This window comes from Eretmochelys imbricata, chromosome 5, assembly GCF_965152235.1.
Source record: "Eretmochelys imbricata isolate rEreImb1 chromosome 5, rEreImb1.hap1, whole genome shotgun sequence".
Classification (NCBI taxonomy): domain Eukaryota; kingdom Metazoa; phylum Chordata; order Testudines; family Cheloniidae; genus Eretmochelys; species Eretmochelys imbricata.
In genome coordinates this window covers 19,738,697-19,745,316 of record NC_135576.1, presented here as the reverse complement: position 1 = coordinate 19,745,316, position 6,620 = coordinate 19,738,697, and the positions used below count along the sequence as shown (strand labels likewise).

At 38.9% G+C, this 6,620-nt stretch overlaps 1 pseudogene; it reads left to right on the top strand.

The window, feature by feature from the left end:
- The first annotated feature begins 5,767 nt into the window (after positions 1-5,767).
- On the top strand, positions 5,768-6,239 carry LOC144264486 (cytochrome c oxidase subunit 6A1, mitochondrial pseudogene; annotated as a pseudogene).
- The last annotated feature ends 381 nt before the right edge of the window (positions 6,240-6,620 follow it).

The following is a 6,620-nucleotide window of genomic DNA, read 5'->3' as shown; positions in this document are numbered from 1 at the left end:
TGGTCTGAGTGCCCTCCTCTTACATTAAAATCAATGGGAATTGAGGGCACTCCGCACATCCAGGGGTTGCTCAGTACCTTGTAAGATCAAGCCTTAGACAGGTCACTGTTATATGGGAGAGTTGAATTTTCAGGAGGTATTTAAAGGAAGAGAGCTTGGTGGCTTGGCAGACCAGAGAACGAAGGGCACTCCACGTGTACAGGCCAGCATGAGTTTACTAGTGAAAGTAAATCAGTGGGGTTACTTCTGTGAGCAAGGCATTGTAATTGTAAAGCATTTTGACAATGAATAGCATAACATAAGCGCTTGATATTATTTGATATAGTTTGCATCAAAAAAAACTGAATCAACTCTAGGAGCTAACTGGCCTTTTTTAGAGTTGGGTAAATGCTATAAAAGAAAAGCTCTAGAAATATGTATTCCATTTTAAATGAATTAGTTTTGCCCCTTTTGTGATATTTTCTGAGTATATTTTGAGCAAATAAGTTTACTGGCACGAACATGGATGGAAACAGCAAATTCTAAAGGGACATTGTCAACATGCATTTTTTTAAACTGATTTTTTTTTTCTTTTAGAAATTATGTTCCTAATAGTGCACCCTTTAAAATAGCATTTACAGGCATTTCTATTTAAAAATATATTTTTTAATTAATGTGTTTTTTACTTCCCTGCTGATGTTTCTAGGGGTCTTTTAGGTAGGTTCAAAAACAATAACAAAATGTGTTCCAGTCAGCCTTCCTCCCCGTCTCTTTGTTTACAAGCATGCTGCAGCCTCTTTGCTTTCTTGTTCAGCTTTGCTGCTGCTATGACTGGTACACAATCTCTTGCAATACAGAGGGTACTGCATGCATATGAGCTGCCCAAGAGCAGTATATAAAAGAGCGGTGCCATCGTGGTGGTGTATGAGCCAGGAAGTGCTAATGACCATCAAAAAACCAGCAAGATTGGCTATGAAAGTGCCGTCAAAATATACAAAACAAACAGACTGAAAAAAATCTCCTCTCTTTCAGTTTGAATCATTTTAGCATTACTGTAAGAATCCCAGTTTAGAGCTACTGTCACTTGTTAAAGTATCCCCTGAAGTAAATGTGATTTTTCAAGTTGACACTGTCCCTTTAAGCAGATAAATATTCATGAAGAATATTTGCAGAAACTGACTATTGAATGTCTAAACATAAATATTCACCCCAGAAACCTAATCCTAAGATTTAAATTCATCCCGTTAGGGAACAGAAACGCATCATTTGTCCATTTCAAATATTAAATTCTTGCAGTGAATGGCTTTCAAGCCATGCATGGGTCTCATTCTGCACAGGGCTGAGCTTCTCCCTTGGACACTGTGCCTTACACACTCTGGTGTGTGTTCTTTAGATTTATTCTATCTGCTGAATTCAGCACTAGTACCCTAGCCAGTCTACAGTGTAAATCCACCCCCACCCTTCCATATTTTCTTGCCCTTAGATGAAATAGGCAAAGCAACAAAATGTGTAGTCTTGTCCCAGGCCAACAGAAAAGGCTAATCCATCACTGGGTACCCCTGGGTAATTTGACTTGTGCTGAAATGCCGTTCAGGGAAGAATCCTTTCCAGAAAGGAGTACTAAGGACTGATATCCCAGCTGTCGACAACCGCCATTCCCAATGTCCGCACTTACTGCCTTAAGTAGTATTTTCAAGAGCAATTACACGCTCACACAAATGGGGATACCCACCAAAATAGAGAATGGCACAGGCATAAACTACCCATTCTAGCCCAGTTTAATTTCTATAAAGGAATGACTGTTTTATATGGTGTTCCCAAGAAAAGAAAATGTCCAGAAATGAGGTGTTATTTATTAGAATGCCCGCTATGATTCTATTACTTAAACAATAATGACCTTAGCTTAGGGCAATTCCTGGGTATTAATAAGAGGCTAGCGGGGAGTTGATGTGCCTTGGGCCATTAATCCTAGCAGGCCATTAGTCCACTGGAAATGCCATGTCTTGAGGTTGGCTTGATATAAAAATGAAAAAAAAAACACCAAAAACATGTGGGTTTTTTTAACGGGTGATTCAGTTTCAGTTGGTACCTGCACAACATTCCCAGGTAGTATATTAGGTGACCAGATTGCATGATCATCTTTTGGCATTCCATTCTATGTATCATTATTTTAATGTAGTGAACTATTATAATTATTTTTATTCTTCTTCTGATAGAATAAAGGGCAAGAGAAGTGATCTAGCCTGTATGAATTGTCAGGATCAGGAAAACAGCTTTGTATTCATGAAGCCATTTGCAGAAGTTTCCTGTCCTACATTTCTTCCCCCAAGTCGGAATGAAACAGCCATGAAAAAAATATACCAGGCTGCAGTCCTCTTCTCCCACCACTTTTCTCTTTTTTTAAAAATTGCTTTGCTATAAGGGCAAAACAGGTGCTGAAATGTGAAACTCTATTGAGGGATTTCCTTTGCAGAACAGCTTGGTGCTAGTGTGGACCTAAAGTTACACGTTTCCAATACTGAATGTTAAAATGACTGCATATCCTGTCAAAAGAATGATCCATACCGTTGACTGTCAAAAAATAGCATACTGTCACTTTAAGAAAAAATAAACTAAAATATGAACTACCAAAAACCCTGCCATTTCCAGCCTGGGCTTGATTAATGATTTTTCTATCTAATAAAAGGTTCACAAACCATCTGTTTTTCTCCCTAATGCCTTGCCCAAAGGTTTTTCGTTCCTATTTCAGGCTCGGGGCCAACTGACATTCCACTCTTTTTTTTTTCCCAGCCTTGTAAACAAACCCTTCTCTCTTTTTAATCTTCCAGTGCTGTTTCCTACCCATCGTTATGCATATTCATTGCGAGTAAACATTTTTAGTGTCTACACTTAATCTCTTCCACTGGCAATTACTGTTCTATGCTGTTTTGTAATGCAGAAGGGCCAACGCTTTCCCTTCTAATAACAGCTGGGTCGCAGATGGGGCCTGCAGTCATTGTAGAAAATAAAAATTTACAAGATGCCAGTGGAATTTATTTCAGTTTTATGGAGTCACAGGAGGAACCTTTCTGTTATCCGCCTTCAGTGAAATCTGCAGGCACAAGGCAAGCTTTTGACATTTAATCAAAGGGGGGTTCAGGTAGGGTCTGGAACAACACAAGGAAGAAAGCAGGTGGATCATATTAGGCAGTGCCATGGTTAATTTATTTAGAAGTGATTGGCTTAGATGTGTGCAGCCAATATTTGACATCATGTATATATCTTGTTTAGCATCCTGCTTCTAAATTGTTACCACTGTAGAGACACTGAGCTATCACTGCGGACCGAACCAGGTGTTAGGTTTGGTTGCTGTTTAGAGGTACTGGTAGAAATGGCAATATAATAGCTGAAGACTTAATGTTCTGTATAGTTTCTATAGTTGCTTCATTTTTACTTTACCATATCATTCTCTTAACTACTGTAATGGCTTCTTCAGCAGAACCCTGTAGTGCGTGTATGGGCTTTTGAATGCAGGCTCCAACCTTTAATTTAGCAATAGATTTTAACTAGAAATTTTTTGTAATTTGATGCTATGAAAATGACTTTCCTTTAAATGTTTTTAGATATCATATTTATGCGATTACCTAGATCTAGCATAGGATTAGTCTCTCAGTCATCTGTTGGTAAGTCTGTGTATATAGCATTTAAGAGCTAAATGGGAATACACACATGAAAAATGAGTATCTTCAGAGTTCTGGGCCATGCTCTACTTTCAGCTTCAACCATGTAAATCCAGAGCAACTCTGAGGATTTCAATTGTGTTACTTTGGATTTACACCTGTGTATGTGAGAGCCAAATGTGACCTCCTCAACTTTAAAAAAAATTGCCTTATTACTTAAATTCTTCTGTTTAGACACTGAGACAGCCTTGTTTGATAGCAGCTGCCCGCCTGAGAGGAATGAGGAAAGAAGAAATGCAAAATAAATAAATACCACAAGGATCCTAGCCTGTTCTCAGGTATTTGAAACCTATGCCAGAGGAGCTTATGTACATTTGGGCTCCTCTTCTTCCACAACACACCTTGCACCAGTTGCCTGGCAACCAAAGGAGCCCCATAGAACATGTGTATGACATGGTATAATTGCTGTCACAATTTACTTCTGTAATTTTTTTCAAGACCATTAACCAAAACAGGATGTTTTCCCTGTCTAAAGGATAGGTAAGACCTGCCCGAATTTGCTGAAAAGCTATAAGGTATCTGTCAGAACCAAAGTGATTCACAAAATCTCCTGATAAATAGATATGTGGATGCACCTAACAAAATGATAAATTGGACTAGTTTAGAGAAAACTCGCATTAAATAAAGTGCCTATTCCTATTTATTACACTTTGCGCAGATTTTTTTATCCAAATATTTTAAAATAGTTGAATGGGAAAGAGGTAAATTGAAATTCTCACATCTTCCCCCCCCCCTTCTTTTCTGTTATAGGTGCTCAGAAACAGAAACTTATTGACTCACTGAAATTAATTAGATTTTTAGATGGTGTGGTTTTTTCTTTATTATTCATGCATTTTCTTCATTTACCAAGCCAGTCTGTGTCTCTCTGTACCAAGGGCAACATATCTTTTCCTTTTAACAAAGGTTTGTATAATTTTGTTCTTTTTCAGGGCATCTTGCTCAGCCTATGAGATAAATGCAAGCTTTATGGGGAAAATGGAAAAAACAAAAAACAAACCTTCAATCATGACAGAGAGTTCCCGATAACTATTTCCTGGATTTAGGAATAAAAACAACTAAAGGGCTTGGCTTAAATTTTTTTCCCTCTTAATAGGAAGATTTCCATTTTAAAAAATACTAGATTGATATTTTATATGCACAGTGTTTGAAATATAGTATTTGGTATATTAAATACCAGAGATGAATCAAGAGGGTAATGAAGAGTAAAAATTTTCATAACTGGTTTTCCCCATATATTGCCCTCCCTTCCCCAACTTCCCATCCCTTACCTTCTCCCCTCATTTACAAATTCAAAAGCCGCAAGACACTGTGAAGTCTGCTAATCTCCGTGCTGTGCTGTTTATACTGCAAATATTAGTAAAGATTTACTAGTGCTAATTCATAGATGGGTTGGAAAGAACCTCCCGGCTTACCTAGTCTGTATACTCCAGCAGTGCAACATAGATTTCTTTGTTAATGCCCATGTATGAAAGATTTCCTTTTTGGTGGGGGAAGCTTTGGGATTGTGTTTCTGGAAGAACAGTGAGAATCTGAGGGAAGCAAATTCTAATCACTTTCCAAATGAAAAAGTTCACAGGATCAACAGACAGAAAAACTTAAAAGCCAACAGAAAATATAAAGTGAGAAAGCACACTTATATGGGGAGAATTAAATAATAATTTAATAAGAACAATAGCTAAATACACAGAGAGGAAAGATGTTCCAATAATCAGGGCTCTAGCCTGGGATCCAGATACAGTTCTGTGCTCTATCACTGAATCACCACTGAATTACCCGCTCTCTTGCTTCCACTGGCCTTTGGGCTTTTCCACCTTATTCTACTTCTGTGCTCCTCCCCACGCTTCACAGCTGGAGGGGAGAAGCAAGACAGCAGTTTGTCTAGAAATGCCAACCAAGGCCAGAATCACAGACGATATGAAGCTGGGGCTACACCAATTTACAGCATCTGAAGATCTGGCCCACAGATGTAAAGTAACAATTTTTTAAAAATTCTTCCTTACTGAGAAAAAGTCAATAAAAATAGCAGCCAGTCTCGATGCATAACCTAAGGACGTGTCTGAGCGGAACAGATGACAGTGCTTGCAAAAGTCTCCCGGCTGCTTCTCGCTGGTGCTCCCCAGGTCCCGTTGGGACGGCTCATGTCGGCAGTGGCTCATGGGGAGGCCATTGCAGCTTGGACATGGAAGAGCCTGTCTTTTGTGGTTGCTCTTCCTGGTGTTGGTGTATGCATGCTGAACTGCTACTTAAAGATGCAGCATGATCATGAAAGAGAAGAGTTTGTTCCTTATGCTCACCTCCGCATCAGGACCAAGCCCTTCCTATGGGGAGATGGGAACAAAACTCTGTTTCACAACCCTCATACTAATCCTCTCCTGACTGGCTGTAAAGAGAATCACTGAACACTTGGATCACAGCAGCAATTTGGCCCATTGCTCTATTTGGACCAGCACATTGTATGGGACCCTGAATCTAAAAAATATTCTACATTCCTTGTACTGTCAAGTTATAAATGGCGTTCTGACATTTAGCCCTGTATTTGAAGAGGAGGTCACTTAACATAAAAAAATCCTAACCTATCAAAAAAAAACAAAAAAAAAAAAAACCCCAGGAACATTATGTTTGTGGCAAGGTGGGGTGTGAATCTACCCTGCACTAGCCTACCATGAACTAAATGTCCGTGTAGACCCTGCTGATGAGCATTTAACAGTTTGTTAAAATTATCTTACTCTGTCACTGCAGAAACAGCCAGAAAAGGAACAATAGATTGATTAACATATCCCCTTCCCAGAGCTGTGCTGACATCACTGAGGATGCTTATAAAAACAAAATATTGGGTTGTGAATTTCAGCTCCGCTATAAACCAAAAGGGAACAAAATCATTCTTTGGCAAATGAAAAAAACAACAGCAGCCAATTCAGAGGA